Here is a 17,974-nt window from a genome sequence, read left to right on the forward strand (position 1 = left end):
CTTGGGGCGGGGAGAGGGACTGTGACCCCAACAGCCACCCAGTGCACGCGCGAACACTACTCGGACACGGACTGCAGGAGCACAACCTCTGACACCTGCGCCTCAACCATTCGCACCAGGGTCGAAGAATCCAGTCCCAACCCTTAGAGTAATTCCCAGTGGGGTGGGGGAAAGAAGCTCAATCACAGAGCTGGAACATCGAGCAGGGGTGCCAACCCTACCTCGGCAACCCCCGGCGCTGCATCTTGGAAAGTCCGCTGGTGGAGACCAGCACCTCCCAAATGCACGATGGGCGCCAATGAACTCTCGCGAGAGACAGCCGCTGCATGCCCGGGGGCTCGGGGGAGGGTGGGCATGAGCAGGCCAGGGAACTAACTCCCCGCGGGCAAAAAGAGGGAAGAAGGAAGGTAGATGTCGAGGGCTGAATTACACAGGACACGCCACAACGCCAGGTTTTTCGCACACTGGTTGAGAGACTCTCATGTGGAGGGCTGACTTTCAATAGGTTGCAGTGAGGGAGCTGCTCTGCTCCATAGGAAACCCTAACCCAGAAGCAGGGCGTTTACGAATGGTTTAGTATCAGATTCCACATAAATGTGTTATGTGATGGGCCAGGAAGCAAACCCCTTTCTGGCCACACGCCATTTTTTAGGACAAGGAGCTCTCTGCACCGGAGCCAGGTCTTGGCGCGCAGCGGGGCGGAGCATCTGGCCAGTGGGAAAGGCGGGGCACCGTCAATCTGAGGTCAACCGAGTCTTGTCAGCGCTGCTGCATCCTTTCTTCTGGGCAGGATTCTGACTTAGAGGCGGTCAGTCATAATCCCATAGATGGTAGCTTCACACCATTGGCTCCTCAGCCAAACACGTACGCCAGATGTCTGAACCTTTGGTTCCTCTCATACTGAGCAGGATTACCATGGTAGCAACACATGGGCAACAACACATGGAGAACACACGCAGTAAAACTAACCTGTCCACATGGGTCTAACCATGATGCTTTCCAGGACATGCACTCCGCTTTTAGGTGAATCCATTCCACTTTGCCTTGCCCTTCACAAAAGAAAGAGAACTCGCTAGCTTCAGTGGCTCAAGCCTGTAGTCCCGGCACATTGAGAGGCTGAGGCCAACGGATCACCTGTTGTCAGGAGTTCGAGTCCAGCGTAGCCAACATGGTTAAACCCTGTCTCTATGAAAATACAAAAATTAGCTCGGCATAATAGTTTCCAAGTTTGGTGGGGACAGCTTATGAAACAAACTGGCTCTGGAAATTACACAGAATTCATAGTATGATTGCTTCTTTGAAAGGTGAGCGGTTCATGATTTTTTTCTCAGCATTTATTCATTTACTTGTAGTAAGTGCCATTTAGTTTCTTACAGTTTACATGCAGCTGGTTTCTTTGCATCTACAGAGATTTAGGATAGTTTTTCTTAATGATAAGTCTACGGTGGAGCTATAATGCACTTTCCGTTGTGAACCCTGAAAACTTGAGACAGGTCTCAGTTAATTTAGAAAGTTTATTTAACCAAGGTTCAGGACGCACACCCGTGACACAGCCTCAGGAGGTTCTGAGGACATGTGCCTAAGGTAATCAAAGAATATTATCATTTTATACATTCTAGGGAGACATGGGACATCAATCAACGTATGCAAGATGAACATTGGTTCGGTCTGCAAAGGCGGGACAACTTAACAAAGGCGGGAAGACTTAAAGCGAGGAGGGGACTTCCTGGTCACAGGTAGTTAAGAGACAAATGGTTGCATTCTTTGGAGTTTCTAATTAGCCTCTCCAAAGGAGGCAATCAAATATGCATTTATCGCTTGAAACCAGGAGGCTGATGTTGCAGTAAGCCGAGATCGTTCCACTGGGCTCCAGCGTGAGAGTCTGAGTGAGACTCTATCTCATAAAAGAAAGAAGAAAAAAAAAAAAGGAAAAAGCAGAGGAGTGACTTTGAAATAGAATGGCAGGCAGGCCCTAAACAGTTGCCAGCTTGACTTTTGCCTTTACTTTAGTGATTTGGAAGCCCCAAGATATATTTTTCTTTCACACAATTTTTAAAACCCAGGTAGAACTGTTCATGCTTATTAAAAAAAAAAAAAAAAAGGAAGAAAGAAAAACAAATGATAGGCCAGGCACCCTGGCTCACGCCTGTAATCCCAACACATTAGGAGGCTGAGGTGGCTGGATCACCTGAGATCAAGACTTCGAGACCAGACTGGCCAACATGGGGAAACCACGTCTCTACTAAAGATACAAAAATTGGCTGGGCGTAGTGGCGGGTGCCTGTGATACTAGCTACTGGGGAGGCTGAGGCAGGAGAATGGCTTGAATCTGAGATGGAGAGGTTGCAGTGAGCCGAGTTGGCTCCATTGCACTTCAACCTGGACTGCAAGAGCGAAAATGTCTCTGTCTCTAAATAAATAAATAAATAAATAAATAAATAAATAAATAAGCAATGAGGCCCAGCCAGGGTGGAGGTTTCCTATGCAAAAAGGCATGGGGGGAGGGAGGGAAGGAGTGCCCCTGAGGTCAGGGTGGGGCCCGAGAGAAACCAGTTTTCCCTGACTGTGCACAGGTGGCCAGTTTGGGAGTGATGCCTCCATTTTCAATAACAGTGACCACTAGGTGACACCAAATGGCAAACAAACGACAAGCCAGCCTGGAATGGGTGGGGTCCCTGGTTTAGGGGTTGTCGAGGAAGGAGAAGGAGATGGAGGCACACGGGGTCGCCGGTCTTCTGATCTCTCTTGGATTACGTTTCCGGGCCCAGGACACCCACCCAGACAGTCCTCACAGCTCTTCAACCAGTGTCCCTGGGGAAAAGAGTATCAGTTCTCAGAAAACATTCAAACAGACACGCACATGCATTCATGTGAGCACATGATAAGTATACAAGTTTATATCGTGATAGTCACTTTTCTTTTGCAAAATGTCTTATTGATGCATTTCATTACATAGTATTGTTGAAAACATCAAATTATAGGAGTGAGCAGAGTGGCTCATGCCTGTAATCCCAGGACTTCTGGAGACCAAAGTGGGGAGGATGGAGGTCAGGAGTTTGAGACTAACCTGGGCAACACATCGAGAGAGATTACCACTACTTAAAAATATTGCCCAGCAGTGTGGCACATGCCTATATTCTCAGCTACTCAGGAACTTGAGACAGGAGGACTGCTTAACCCCAGAATTCGACGTTGCAGTGAGTGAGCTGTGCGCAGACGACCAGAGCTTTTTCTGTTCTGTACGGCTTACATTTTCAATAATGGTCGCCGCTAGGTGTCGCCCAAAGACAACCAAAACACGTGTCATCCTGGAATACATGGGATCCCTGATGGAGGGGTGGGCGAGGAAGTGGGAGGGGACGAAGGCACACGGGGTCGCCCATTTTCTCATGATTCCCCTTGGACAACGTTTCTGGGTGCAGAAAATTCTCCCAGAACGTCCCCAAAACTATTTAACCAGAGCTATATACATTTGTGTTCCCCCATCCAAATCTCCAATCTTATGTAGTTTAATACTTAAAGTTGCTGAAGTTAGCTATAGACAAAGGAAAAAAAAATTAGAAGTGCAGAGGGAGTGGGTTCCTTCATGTGGGTAAAGGAGAGACTTACAAGACCTGTTTAATGTAGCCTTTTAGTAGCCTTTTATCTGCTCACAGCTGAACCACATGAACTTCTCGTGTTTTGGACTCATCCAAGCCTCAACATTAGCTTTAAGAACTCCTTGATCTTTCCAGCAGGAGAAAAAAGAACATGCAAAACTCTCAGGCTCATTATTATAATCTTCTCAAGGATCAGCCTCATTAGCAGACAGCAGAGTCTTGATCCATTGTTTCACCAAACTTACCACTTGACTGAGAGAATTTGCTGTTGGTCCTAGGGGAACTTCTCATATCCCTTGCAAGCTCTTCAAGTATTTGTGCCTCTTCCCCTTTCAGAAAGTTGTGTTTATCTCAGCATCCCATTCTCATCTCCAAAATTAAAGAATTGTGAAGGATCTAAGATTTTATCCCATTTGTAAACCAACCTATTAACCTTCCATTTTCATGGATGCTGGTAGAAGGCATGAGACACTGAAGTGTGAAAAAAATACCTACTATTTACTGCCTACCTGGAGGCAAAAGCCTCATGTTTGTATTAGTTGTCCTTGTCCATATTACATTTTTTAGAGGGATTTCAAAAGGCTCAGATGGACATTGCACACAGGGAAGATTTGTGCCACAGCTGAGCAGACTCAAGACTAAGAAACCTCAATCTTTTTAAAGTAGGTTACATGCAAACCTGTCCAACCTTTGCCTCACAGAGAAAAATTGTCTTTATTATATTGATTGAGTAATTATCTGCCATTCACCTGAAGAGAAAAACTAGTACCCCTTTTCCAGGTTATTTGTGTACAAAAATCTTTCAAAAATAGCCTGGAACAGGACAGATATTTGATATAAGACACAACAAAACAACAAACTCTAAGAGAATCTTGGAGAACTACATCTCAGTAGCATGCATCTATTCCATTAAATGTTGCACTAAGCAATCCTGTGATAAAAAAAATCCATTGAAGACTTTTGACATGAAGACTAACTTTCGTTGTTTTTTGTTGTGGGATTGTTCAAGTGATTCTCCTGTGTCAGCCTCCAAAGTAGCTGGGAATACAGGCTCCCACGACCACACTCAGCTTATTTTTGTATTTTTAGTAGAGGTGGGGTTTTCCCATGTTGACCAGGCTGGTCTCGAACTCCTGATCTCAGGTGGTCCACCTGCCTTAGCCTCACAAAGTGCTAGGAATGTAGGCATGAGCCACCAGGCCCGGCCCCAGAAATGAAAGTTCTATGTGTGCAGCAATGTAATTCTGACTGATAAATGACAGGTGAGAGTCAGGGAAAATCTAACACAATTCAACATTTTTACACATTTAGACACATTGAAATTGGATAGCTTATTGGAAAAAGTTAAATGACTACCAATATATACAGCATATTTATTCTGAATGAATTGGTAATCTAGATTTGAGAGATAAAATAATTATTTTTACAAAACAGAAACAAAAACTGCATTTCCATATACCAACAATGAACAATTTGACAGTGTTGATTAAAAAAAGCTTAAGAAGTGGGCTCTGGATTAGGAGGGGATTGCTGGAAGAAAAGTAGTAATATGGAAAGTCATGAGACATGCACAGTCATCTCCTCTTGCTTCCTCACAGGTCACATGAATATTCAGGGAGAGTTAGTATGAAACATGCAGTGGAAATTTGGGCTCTAACATCAGCAAACTCATTCTCCATGGACTTCAGTTGACCATATTGGTTCCAACAAATTCCAGCCAATTTTTAAAAATCTTATAAGCAGAGGAAACGTAAGTGTTTCAACAAGCTGTTTCTTATCTTTCATTCTAAATATCCAATTTTTAAAGTCTTTTTTTTTTTTTGATAGTTTGGAGGCACAAATTCAGCTTTTGTCGAATGGAATACACAATAGTGTATGACTTTTGTATTAGTTCAGGCTGCTATACCAAAGAACCATGAACTAGACAGCTTATAGACAACAGGATTTAATTTCTCACACTCCTAGGGGTTAGAAACTTGAGATCAGGGTATTAGCATGGTTGAGCTCTGGTGATGACTCTTCTGAATTTCAGACTGCACACATCAAGTTTTATTCTCATTTGGTAGGAGACAGACATCCCCCTGGGGTTTCTTGTATAAAGCCAATAATCTCAATCATCATGGCCTCAACCTCAGGAGTTAATTACAACCTATCTCCTTATAGCATTACACGGGGGGTTACAATTTTAATACAAATTATTGTAACTCTCAAGATTTTTTTTAAAGCTGTCATTATTCCTCCTACTGGGTTTTTCCTATTTGCTTCCTCAGTCTTTCCCTTTCTTTCTGTCTCTTTTTGTGTGAACCTGTTTGCCTAATTCTGTCTCTCAATTGTATTCCTCGAACAGAGGAAGCAAGCTCCAATGCTATGAGATGCTCTATGTACAGACGCACATAACAAAGAACGGAGAGAGTGCTCAGGCCAGTAGACAGAAGTAAGGTCATGCTCTCAGTCTACACTTAACCCTGCCAATTTTCACAAGCATGAGCTTAAAGTCTGATGCTTTCCTGGTCCACCTTCAGTTGAGATCACTTCCGCAATCTCATAAGGGACGTGAAGGCAGAGGCAGCTAACTAAACTGTGTCCAGATTCTGGTCCACACAAATTGTGATATAGTATATACTATTGAAAGGTGCTAAGTTTTAGGGCCATGTTGTCAGAAGGAGCAGATATCTAGCCTCATCTCCCGAGCCCCAGGATTCTCCATGCCTCTGCTTATCTCTTCCTCAGGCTGTCTGTACCATATTGGTCCCTTTCTAATCTCTGCCAAACTCACACCTGTAAGACTCTTCACCAAGGGTGGCTTCTCGCTGACACATTCTTGTGCAGAGATGCCTCCCTGTTGTCATTCTCATCATGGATTAAAGATCACCTCAGTGAGGCCTTTGGGTACCCACATGCAATGACTTTGCAGCTCTTCTCAACATTCTACTTTATATGATAGTCCTTGCTCTTTTCTTTTATATATACTTGCTTTAGTGCTTTTGTCGAGCTGTCTTCAGACTGTTCTGTCCTCAGAGGGGCATGCAGCCATGATGTAATCATTTTCTGTGCTACATGTTGGGCCCACCAAGGTAGCTGGCAAAGGGTGAGTGCAAGGGAAAAGAGATTGGCTAAGTGGGCAATGTGGAAACTGTCGATAATAACATGAGGTGTGTGACTCTTACTTGCTCCAGCTGCTCCGGCAAATCTCAATAGGCACCAGAAACACAGCAGGCTGTAACCACCTCAAGGCCATCACTAACACTGCAGCCCCATGCAGGAACATTATGGAAAAAAATCAGGTACCATTTTTTTGCGTCCTCAAGACACTGACTCTTTAGAGTTCCAGGGGACAAAGGAGCAGGATCAGAAGGCTCCAAGTACAATGAGTGACCTTGGAATCCTCCATTGCCCTCTCTTTGCCTCCACCATTTGGGGTGTGCTATTTACTCATGAGGCACCCTCCCCTTATCCAGGGAAATTATTTAAAACGACTTTCAAATGAGGAGCTCGAAAACCCAACAGGAACTGGCATTTTCCCGTGACTTCAGAGTCAGGGTCCAGTGCTGTGGCACGTTTAGCTCTATCCCATCTTTATCTACCCAAAATCCCTCTGGAGTGGCCATGCCTCTGCGTGATTTGAAGGGCCTCAGGGAGTAGAAGCATTTTTGCAGAGTCTCAGAGCAAAGAGTCTTAGTTCACCAATGAAGAACCAAGGCTGGCAGACACTTATGAGTATGTGAAACAATCGAGGTTACCCACTTCGAGCACCCCTATTTATGAGGAAGAAAACAGTCTTTTCTGTAGCCATTGTCTACATCGGGCTGAGGTGGGGCATAGCTCGTTTTACTTCCAGCTCTCCACAGAGGTGGATGCAGAACCGCAGTCCTGTCCTCTTGAAACCGACCTGGAGAGGACCTCAGGTGAAGCACAACCCTGGAACTGCTCATTCTCTGTGCCCCTGGATATGTATCTAGGGAAGCGGATGCCCTTGCCTTATGGCACATCTGTCCACCCAGCTATTCATTTGTAATACATGGCCTTTAATACTTTGAAGTGAATTTATTTTCACCTAATTTGTTGAGAATTTTTATCATAAAGCGATGTTACCTTTTGGAAAAAAGTTTTCTTCATCTATTTAAATGTTATGCTTGATCCTGGGTCTGTCATTCTGATCAGAAGCTGACAGGTGCATCCATTCCTAGAGAAGAGCATGAGAACGTCAGATCTCACGTTCCGTGAACATGACCTGCTTATGATGTCCACTCTCAGTGTCTGACTCCCTGAAGTAAATTGTGGCCCAGGAACTGTCATCTGCTGTCTTCACTGAATTATGCCAAATGTCTGAAAACTGCATTATATATACGTGATGAATAAATAAGCCCTAACTACAACCTCTTTAGCTATGTCTGAGTGTGCCTGGGGCACACTCAGAGAGATAACAGGATCTCTCTGTTTCAAGGACAAAGTTCAGCTAACAGGAAGCTCAAACGCCCTTTACAAATGTAAGAACATGTTTGTTTTCTATATAATTGTCCAATTATAGAGGGACATGAGTCATTGTGACATGAAAGACCTTCTGGGGTGAAAGAAGAGAAAAAAAATAATAAATACGAAAAATCAGAGCATGCCCCAGCAGCCTTTCCACAAAGCCAAGCATTAGGGATCCACTTTTCATGTTTTATGCCATTCATTTCTCACAAAAACCATATAAGGTTGTGGGGGAAAGTTAAATATTCAATTTGAATTCAATTGAACATGGACAAAAGCAATGGTCACTAAGTCCCAGAACAGGTTGCATGAGCCGCTTGAAGCATTCGTCCAGCACTGTTTTGGAGAAGTATCTGTTTCAATCTATTCCTATATGTTATTGAAAAACAACAGACAATTGCAAAAACAAGTTAACCTTTTCATGTTCCTTGAGCCCAGTTGTGAAGAGCCCTCGTGACTGGGCCTCATGCCAAACAACTCATTCCAAAAAGAGCTAGGGCCCTAGGCCACGCCGAAAGTTCATAAGACCTCTTCTTGTCTGTGCACGGATGGGTGACCTACTCTGGAGTCGAGGCTATTGCTTCCCCGTCTGGTAATGAATCCTCTGCAGTCTGGTAAACGTAAATATGTATATATGTTTCCCTTCTCCCCTTCCCATTGCAATTTGCTTATTATAGCTGCACTGCCATTTGCATGAGATAAGGCTTGTTTACCCTTAAAGGTTTTTTTGTGTGTGTGTTTTCTTCTCCCCTTGCACGTCTCTCGTACAGAACAGAGGCTCATTTTACAATTCTCTATAGAGAATTGCAACTGCAAATTGAGGCTGATAAAGATGCACTGGTATCCTAAGACACAGTTAGTAGCTGGCAGAGTCACCACTGTGCCTTGGAGAAGACATATGCTCAACTACTACACAGCTGGTCCAGAAACTATAGAGTGGTGGGGAAGTCCTGGTAAAAGTTGAGAAAAATGTTAAAGAAGAAGAGAGTTTGACCCTGGAAGGTGCTGTCAGGGACTTTGTCAGCTTCTCCGTTGTGCCTGGTTTGGCGCATTGGCATCATTCACACCTCTAGGTTCAGAATAGACTCATTTCCTCTTGGGGAGGGGACAAGACCTTTCATGGCAAGACCATGAAACACCAGAGGCCTGGAATGTGGAGCTCAGATCAGGAAATCCCCATCCTTCAGAGATTTGGGCATGTGGAGGACATGGGTGTTTATGGTGAAAAAGATTTTAGGCCTCTGATATCAAACTTAATGTGCAGGTAGAGAATAATTAAACCATGAATACATTCAAGGCCTTCACGATATCATATCAGCTGTAAGACAACAGCACCCACTTGTATTAATAATCTTTATGAAGAACATTATCCCAGAGAATTCTCAAAAAAACATTCTCAGTCTACAAATGAGAAAACAAGGCTCTGTGATGTCAAATGGCTGCTCAGAAAAACACAGGTAAGAATGAGAATCTTCCACGGTGAGGGTTGCATGAAATTCCCTTTAAGCTACCTGAGGCTCTATGTCTGTCCCTGACATAGAGGAAAGGGCATGGGGAAGCCTCACTTTCTTTCTATTTTAGAGACAGGGCACAGGACAAGATACCCTAAGACAACCCTTTTGACTTAAAGCAACTTAACTGGGTCTTTTAAAACCTTAAAAGGAGTCTTGCGAAACAACTACAGCAACCCCACACCTGACAAAGGTGTCAGTGCTCGGGGACTCCAAGGTGAGAGAAACCCCTCAGAGGGCCAAGGAATTGAGCAGGTTAACTGAGGGAACAGAAAATCCAAATAGGTATAAATCAACTGAAAGGTAACTCAAATATATCAGTTGAAAAATTGAAATAGAAACATAATTTTTTGCCACATAGATAGCAGATTGACAAAAAAATTAAAAGAATGTTAACATCCAAGGGGGTCTGGATACACAAAAGTAGATAAATTCAGAAACTACTATTTACAGTATACCTTTCACAACCCTTTTGGAATATATTCCGGCTTTACCTATTAAAACTTTACACTTTCCCACTCTTTCACTGAGTAATCATTTTCCTGGGAGACTATAATCTACAAGGGATTAGTAAATGTTGTGAGCTAGATTGCATTCCCTTCCTAAAAATTATATGTTCATGTCCTAACACCTAGTGCCTCAGAACGTGACTATATTTGAACATATAGCCTCTGCAAATGTAGTTAAGTGAATTAATTGGGGTGCATCCTAATTCCAGATGACTGGAGCCCTTATTAGAAGAGGCAGGAAGGACAGAAAAGCACAAGAGAAGATCTTGTGAACACAGAGATAGAAGATGATCATCTACAAGCCAAGGATGGAGACCTCAGAGAAACCACACAGCCAGTAGCTTGAGGTTGGATTTCTAACTTCCAGAATTGTGAGACATTCCATTTTTGTCGTTAAAGAACTTCAGCCTGTGGTACTGTATTACGGAAGTCATAGCAAACTGTTACAGCCTATTAGGACACAGATAAGATATTCCCTGTAGCGGCCAGGCATGGTGGCTTACACCTGTAATCCCAGCACTTTGGGAGGCCAAGGCGAGTGGATCATGAGGTCAGGAGATGGAGACCATTCTAGCTAACATGGTGAAACTCTGTCCCTACCAAAAAAAAAAAAAACACACACACACACAGAAAAAAAATTATCTGGGCATGGCGACAGGCGCCTGTAGTCCCAGCTACTCAGGAGGCTGAAGGAGGAGAACGGTGTGAACCCAGGAGGCGGAGTGCAGTGAGCAGAGGCTGTGCCACTGCACTCCAACCTGGGCAACAGAGCAAGACTCCGTATCAAAAAAAAAAAAAAACAAAAAGTATATTCCCTGTAACATGGCTAAAGTGGAAATAGAATTTACTATGTCAGGCTCAACCAGTATTAAAAGGCTAAATTACTGAGGGAAAGGCTCCACTTATGGAATCTTATGAAGACATATGAGGGCAAATCTCCTGTCCTGATGAGGCTATAGAGGTGGGCTCTGGGAGACACATGTATAGAGTCTCATAAGACCCTTTTGCATAACTCCCACTTTTTGGGTAAAACCTCTCTCTGGTAACAGTGTGAACTTCTAAGACTTAGAGAAGGTCTGGCAAGGCAATGAAGCTGCCTGCTACAGGAAGTATCTGGGGTGGGTAGATATAACAATAAAAATAATAGCAACATGCAAAGATACTCACAACCTAATGTAAAGTAAAAACAACACAGAAGTGTTTCTTTTGACATTCCTGCAAGCATATGACTGGTTACTGTGCACCTAAGTTGCCATTATGGACTAATGGAGGCCAGATTCCTCTGGGAAGGAACTGTGGGTACTTAATGGAGAAAGCCCTAAACGGTTTCTGGGGAATCCTCACATTTGGGTCATGGTCCTGGGCTTCCCTGGTCTTTTCCATTTGGAGACCTCTCTGTGCCCACCTTGACTCCAGACTAGCACGGGCCATGGTTGTTGGCATGGTGCACCTGCCTTTTGTTCAATGAGATAGAGTAGTTGGACTCATCAAACAGCTCCTCAGGGATCTCCTGAATAGAGTTCTGCAAAGAGAGTGCCTGGAAGCCTGGCCAAGAGGCATCAATGGCATCCTGGCTTTCCCCGCAGAGGAAATTCCAGTTAGAAAGTCTACTCCCCATATCAGGCACATAGGAGCATTTGCATAGACCTCCAGCCAGGGAGAAAACAAGATGACAGCTTGAAGCCTTAGAATAAACATCTGAACAGACAAAGGTGATCCCCAGCACTCACCTTCCCCTCCTGCCAGCTGTAACCTGTGGTGTAAATTTGACAGGATTTTAGCCTCCCAACATATGGAAACCTGCTCCTGTCAAGAAAGGACCCATTATCTCTTTCTTTCCCACGAGACGTGGCGATGAGGAGGGGTGTGTGGCTACCGAGATGATATCAAAGGTGAGGCCTGGCCTGGATAGGCCTGCCATGGATGGCCTTGTGTTATCCATGGGTAACCCCTTCCAAATGGCCAGAAGAGCCAGTGGTGCAGAATGAGCACTGTCTCCATCATAAAAAAAAGTTTCTCAGTTCAAGCCTTCCTGAGATGAGAGCCTCAGAAATTCAAGACATAGTAGGAGAACATCTTGCTGTCTTCACACTCTCCTTAGTAAATACAAGGTTGTCTCTAGAATGAGGGCTCCAGGTTACCAGAGTTCTCAACTTCCTTTGAGTTTGTAACTAAGGAAGTGAGGTCACTTCGAGATTCCATCACCTGCGCTCCTGTGTGGGAAAGGCACGAGGGGAAAAGAAAAGGCACCCACAATAGTTTTAAGGATAAACAGCCTTTATCCCAAGTGTATGGCAATGCAGACATGATAAGCAAATAATATAATAAGCAAATTGCAATGGGAAAGAGAGAAAGAAAATATATATATGTATATTTATATGTATATTTTATATATATACACATATATATGCATCTATATATGTATATATACACATTTATATACATATATATATGTATATTTACACTCACCAGACTATGGAGGATTCATTACCAGATTGGGAAGCAAAAGCCTGGGCTCCAGAGTCGGCCACCTGTCCATGTACAGAAAAGGAGAGGTCTCATGAAACCTCGGCACAGTCTGGAACCCTAGCTCTTTTCGTAATGAGTTGTTTGGCATGAGGCGCAGTCACAGGTGCCCTTCACAACTGGGCTCAAGGAACACAAAAGATCGACTTGTTTTTGCAATTATCTGTTGTTTTTTCAATCACTAACGTATAGGAATGGATTGAAAGGTTTCTCTGAAACAGCGCTGGATGAATACCTCAAGGGGCTCATACAACCTGTTCCAGGACTTGGTGACCATTGTTTGTGCCCATGTTCAATTGAGTTCATATTAAATATTTAACTTTTCCTCCACCTTAGATTCCCAATTCTCAGAACCATGTCCACCACCACAGGGCCTGGCTGGGAATATTGTCACTCATAGAGTTTAGAAGATGCAATGCTGGTCAGTGGTGATGCTAGGGTGTTGGATGAGGACAGCTGGGACAGTCCCTCCAGGTTGAGGGAGGAGTTGGCCTCTCTTGCGGGGTCCTTGGCATGTCATTGCCCCTTTGGGCCTCTGTTTTCTTATGTGGAAAATGTAGGAATGATGAGCCTGTTGGGCAGGCCTCACAAGGCGATCATGGGGCTCAGGGAGAAAGAGAATCTGAGGGTGCTTGTGTCTGGCTCATCCTGAGAGGGATGACGGTGACAGCAATCATGACAGCCACATGAAACCGAGGTGTTAAGAGGCCTTGTGAGGTAGTTGGTTCCCACCACACTTTCCAGTTGAGGAAAGAGCTCAGGGAAACCCGACTGCATGCCCAAAATGACACATCCAGGGAGTGTTGGACCTGGGAGGGAGTCTAGAGTCAGAGCTCACTGGAGGTGGTCAGAGCACTAGACAAGCTGACTCAGGCCACTTATCCGTGTCCAAGGTTAGTGTGGCTGAGGCACAACTGAAAGAAGCATATTTTCACTGACCTTGTCCCTCATCCTAGCAGATGGAGACCTATAAGTTGTCTACCCTGTAGCGGAGCCCCAGAGAGCCCAGATGAAGCTGTGACAGCAGAAGGTGAATGTACCTGTAGTGGGGAAGGGCTCCAGGGTTTCAGAGAACAGAGCTTATTTCTCCCAGCTGGAGACCTCCAAATCAAAAAAGCAGAGGGGCTTTCTACTCCAGCCCTTTTCTCCTGGGGCTGCAGTGCCTAAAACACCTTCATTAGACAGACCAGAGGAAGGCCTGGGAGAGCTGGGCTCCCTGTGGCTTTTAAAACAGGTGGAGCCAGGGACCACATGACCTTGTGGCTTATTAAAATCCCACCAAGGAGGTAATTATGGTGAGGTTAATGGCCATAGAGGACAGCTAATGGAAAGACATAGAGAATTGGGAAAAGAGAGCTGAGGGTTTTCAGCTACTCCAAGTGGGTAACCTAGGTAGAGGGCGCCAGGAGGCAGGGGTTTATAAGATTTCAGGGGACAGGACTTGGGTGGGCACCTGAGAGCAGGTGCTCCTCACCACTACCACTCTGATGGTGCAGGTGTCATGCCCTCTCTGGAGACATTCCTCACTGACCTGGTGATGCTAGACATTGCCATGAAGGAGTGTGTGGATGTGAGTGAGCCTGGAGCAGACGGGTCAGGGACCAGGATCCTGAGGTCTGGGAGAAGAGAGTCTTGAACTGAGTTCCTAGATCTCAGTCCTTGCCAAAATTTCTTGCAAGGGCCTCACAGCCCTCCCCACCCCGTAAACAGGGTATTTTACTCATGAGTGATGGAGGCTGAACAGCAGCCATCAGTCCCACTCCCTGAGTAGTGAAGCTGCAGAGCTGCAAGGCCTCTTTTGTGCACATTCTCTGACCCTGGTGGCTCTGTTGGTGGTGAAGCTTGGAAATCCCAGGAAATGGAGGCTACTCATGGACCAGCGGACCTTTCTGATGGTCTTTGGCTTTCTGTCTTCCAGAGAAATATGATCAAAACCCAGAAAAACACAAAGGTGAGCAGTAGCTGAAGTCCTCACTTTGCGGGAGGGTGGAGGTGGAAATCAGAAATCACCCTGGGCAGGACATTCCCTGGTCCCGTCTTCCACATCTAAGATTTATTGAAAGGGAGTAATACACAGAGAAGGAGGAGACCTATCCTAATGCAGGGTGCAGTCAGGGGAGTGAAGTTGATGACAAGTTCCTAGAGGGAGGGCTGTTTACATTCAACTCTGAGAACAAGTTAGGGCTGCATGATATTGGAGGAGAGGTGACAGCCTCTTAAAAGAAACACCCCATAGACCAGCCCTGCTCCCTTCTTCTTTTATAAGGCCCCTACAGAGTCTCTCACCCAGGCCCTGTCAGCATCCTGTCTTTCCCTCTGTCTCCAGAAGATTAAAGTCCTCCAGGAGATGCAGCAGTTCCAGATAGCTGGAAACAATCATCATCTTCAGACTCAAGAGGAATTTCTGGCTTGGTTCCAAGCCTGGAGCAGCACAATCAGAATAAAAGGCAAAGACCTAGCAGATGAGCAGAGGGCAGGAGGGGAGCCTGTCTTGCCGCCAGCCTCACACAGCCTGTGGCCATGGTTCCCTGGCCGGCATCAGGCCCTGTTGCAGCTGGACCCCAGCTGCTGGGGAGGAACTGGGGGACCTGAGGTGTGGCTTCTGGAACCTCACAGCTGTCACTCTTCTCTGAAGTTGCTATCCATGAAGAACAGGCTGTGATAAAATCTCAGAGCCCTTAAGTGCCTGTTGTTGGAATTGCTTTCATGGTTCACTGAAGTTTGTACTAAGCATGGGCTCTGGAAGTCAGGCTGCTCGAATAGGGTCCCAGCCGCACCATTGACCAGCCCTGCGAGTGGGGCAGAAAGCTCACTGCTCTGGCACTTGAGGCATCACGTCGTAAATTTAATGCACCCAATCCCCTTTTCACTGTTACCTACCTTTCTCTATAATCACCATGACCTGATCTCTGCTAGCATTTTTCTTAAAATGGATAAACATATGTTATATAGTATACATTATTCTTCCTCATGATTTTTTTGCTATATTGTATGTTTCCACTCATAAGAGATATTTAGAGCAGTTAAGTTCATAGAAACACAAAGTAGAAGAGTAGTTCCCAGGGACTACACAAAGGGCAATGGGAAGGGAGTGCTGTTTACTGGGTACAGATCTTCAGTTTTAAAAGATTGAAAAAAAGTTCCTTATGAACGTGGACAATCGTTGCAAAACAATGTGAATGTATTTAATTTCTTTAAACTGCACACACACAAAACAATACTAAAATGGTTAATTTTATGTATTTTCATATTTTACTAAAATGTAAAAACTACTTTCTAAAATGAACAGACTATAGCTGCTTGCAAATGGTGGGTGAATATCACAAATGTAATGTTGCATAAAAGACAGTAGACATGCCAGCTTGGGCAACATGGTGAAACCCTGTCTCTACCAAAAACACAAAACAATTAGCCGGGCATGGTGGTGCAAGGCTGTGGTCCCAGTGACTCAACAGGCTGAAGTGGAAGGATATCTTAAGCCTGGTAGGCAGAGGTTGCAGTCAGATCATGCCACTGCACACCAACCTGCAGAAAAGAAAGAAAAAAGAAGAGAGAAAGAAAGAAGGAAGGAAAAAGAAAGAAAGAAAGAAGAAAGAAAGAGAAAAAGAAAGAAAGAGAAAGAAAAGAGATAAAGAAAGACAGAAAGAAGAAAAGGAAAGAAAGAAGATAGAAAAGGAAAGAAAGAAAATAGATGTACAAGTATACATACTATATAATTTCATTTATATAAAATACTACAATCAAATAAAACTGAGGTTCTGACTTCCACTAACTGTGGAGTAGCTTGTTCAACTCTCACAAATAACGATGATGAAACTTGAATAAAATATATTATTTTAGAAAAACGCCTATGCATAATACATATATGACATATGTGTTTAACAAGTGAATGAAGATTTCAGCTATGCCCACTGGAGCGGAGATAAGCATTGGTTTGACACTAGCCCAATGAACCCTGTTTATAAAACAAAAGTCTTCAAGGTAAAACAACAAAATCCAGAGTTTCTATCTATAATTGTCATTTATAGTTTCTAGTACACAATTTTAAAATCCATAAGACTTGTAAAGAAACGTGAAAATGTAATCCATACACAATATCAAAAGCAGGCAGTAGAAGCTATCCTAGGATGTTGCAATCAGCAGACAAGAATTTGAAGGCAGTTTTTATGAATATGTTCATGGGGAAAAAAGAAAATATTCTGTTCATAAACAAACAGATGTGGAACTTCAGCAAAGAAATGAACTTATATATAAAAAAAAAATAGATAAGGAAATGAAAAAAAATTTTGAGTTTGTCCACAGATTTAAAACAGAAGACACAGCAATAGAAATTATCAGTCTGGGGAAAAAAAAGTACAAAAAGTTTAAAGGAAATGAACAGAGTTCTCGAGACCTGTGGAATGATTGAGTCTAAGGAGAAGGGAGAGACAAAAAAAAAAAAATTAAATAGGGAACAAAAGCAAATCAAAAACTAATAGCGGAATACTTCCAAAAACTATCCAAATACCTAAATATTTATATCCAAAAGGTCAATAAATACAAAACAAAATACAAATAAAACCACAGCAAGGCCATATCGTGGTTTATGAAACAGTCAAGGCAGGAATTTTGCTTGACTTGCTATGATTTCTAATTGCTACTATTTATGGATACTATGGAAATAAATAGTAAATAGAATGGAAGATAGGTTATTCTCAGAGTTTTTTTTTTTTCTTTTTTTGCAAAGATGACTGTTATTAAAGGTAGATGACTTTCCAGCTGTCGAAAGGGGCGTGACAGGGGAGGGGCGAGGAGAAGGGTCGGGGCTGAGGGAGGGGCCCTGCAAAGGTCTGGGCGCGCCCAGCTCTCCGCGAGCAAGCGTTATGGCAATGCTGGGCAGGCTGTCGGAAGCTCCCGGGCTCTATCTTGTCAGAGAAAAATCAAACTTCAGGCACACAGTCGTGCAACTGGCACGTGGGGAGACTGTGTCACAATTACAAGTGAGACCACCTGCCCTGGCCATGCTGTCTCCTCGCACGCAGAAGTTTGGGAACAGATAGGCTCCCCACAGCAGGGAGGAATTGCACTGGAAACATGGAGGGGCGGAGGAGAAGATGAAATTTTCCCCGTAGTGTTGGAACTGTAGTCTCAGAGAAGATGAAACTTACCCCGTAGTGTTGGCACTGTAGTCTCAGATCCACTCCCAGCCTTTTTGTCGCGACAGTCGGACTATAATCCCAGCATGCGCTGGGCTTAGGGGCGGTGCCCAGCCCTGGAGGAAAGGTCAACAGGGTGGGTTCCCTGGCATGGCATCCTGGGAGTCATAGTCCTTAAACGGTTTCCAGCACGTCGATCGCAAGGCTACCGAACTACAATC

At 44.2% G+C, this 17,974-nt stretch overlaps 1 long non-coding RNA gene across 1 annotated transcript; it reads right to left on the bottom strand.

Annotated features, from left to right (window-relative positions):
• Positions 1 to 1,213: 1,213 nt before the first annotated feature.
• Positions 1,214 to 17,974, bottom strand: LOC129395695 (uncharacterized). Its single transcript, XR_008622966.2, has 3 exons — positions 17,766 to 17,974; positions 7,692 to 7,782; positions 1,214 to 2,811 (listed from the first exon to the last, which is right to left on the bottom strand). It is a non-coding gene; the product is annotated as an uncharacterized LOC129395695 (long non-coding RNA).

The sequence above is a fragment of the Pan paniscus genome, chromosome Y (assembly GCF_029289425.2).
Source record: "Pan paniscus chromosome Y, NHGRI_mPanPan1-v2.0_pri, whole genome shotgun sequence".
NCBI lineage: Eukaryota > Metazoa > Chordata > Mammalia > Primates > Hominidae > Pan > Pan paniscus.